Here is a 1,427-nt window from a genome sequence, read left to right on the forward strand (position 1 = left end):
CAGAAACAGACAGTGCCTGCAGGACTTCAGGAGATCCTGACAGAAGTCTTCAATCTTCTCTGTTTCCTTGATGTCCAATATTCCTTGAGTGTCGACCACTGAGATCTGTTTCCCAAACACACTTCCTGTTTGCTCAGAGATTTCTGTCGTCACTGACCTGTAAGACATCTTAGACTTAAACGCAGGTCGTCTCAGGATGGTGTTTCCTGAAGCACTTTTACCAACTCCGGTTTTACCGAGCAGGACGATGGTGAGATCTGGATCCATGACTGAGGATCAGAAAACCTGCAGGAGAAAAGGATCAGATTCAGGAAGGTACAAAGACTTTAGTTGTGTCTGTGATTATTACCTCAACTGTTTTCATCTGTCTCAATTAATTAATTATTAGAGGTCCTAAACATTGTTTTATATTTTAAGCACAATTCTCCTCAGACAGATACAAAATACAACAAAAGTATGAAAAACAGAAGAATAGTAACTAAATGGTATACATAGTACTGAAACTGTTAAGGATTTGTATTTCAATTGGTTTAATTTTAAGGCAAATACACATACAATAAACACTGTCAGGATGACTTTTAACTGTAATATCCGAATAAACAAAGAATAAAAATGACATGTAATCATTTAATGAAGAATTTCTTTTGGAAAAATTAGTCGTGTCAAAAATATTGGCATATTCAACATTGGAATTAAAAATATTCGTATGGCCCAAAATTGATGCTCTACATTTATGAGTAATTGCCGACAGTAGTGTGCCTCACACGATGCACCAACTTACACAGATATATTGTTCTTTATAGTATAAACTGTGTTAATAATTTTGTAATATTAAAACAGCACATATTAAAAAATAAAAGGAATAATAGCCAATCAATGTAGACTGAATACAGTGTTGGCTATTTTGAACAAATAATTAAAGTACAATCAAATACTAGCACACTACATTTACCCAAGGGTTTTATCTACTTACAAACACTTCTAAAGCTATGCCAGGATTATAGGAGCATCTTGGTGTTCAGTATCTTGTCCAAGGACACTCCTACATGTTGTCTGCAGAAACCGGGATCAAACTACCAACCCCCTATCAGGCATGAGCACAGGTAGAACCCAAAGGGGGCTGGAGCCCCTGACCTTTTGCCTCTTATCAGATAAATATGAATGTAATTTGTAATGTATGTTTTTTGAGTTACCCAGGTCACAAAAGGGTTGACCACACAGGACTTCCCAATTGTAACACAGAGCTGTCAACATGTCTTATGCCTTACCCCTAGATTCCACTGGGTCCGTCTGCGTCACGTTACGGCGCGTTACGGCCGCGTTACGGGTGCGCCGCGGCGTTTGCAAAGATCGCGGCCAAATGGGTGCTATTCCACCAGACGCGCTGCGTTACGGCTCAGAAGTGTCCCAGAAGCGTCTCGGCGCTG

The sequence above is a fragment of the Trematomus bernacchii genome, unplaced genomic scaffold (genome assembly GCF_902827165.1).
Source record: "Trematomus bernacchii unplaced genomic scaffold, fTreBer1.1, whole genome shotgun sequence".
Lineage (NCBI taxonomy): Eukaryota > Metazoa > Chordata > Actinopteri > Perciformes > Nototheniidae > Trematomus > Trematomus bernacchii.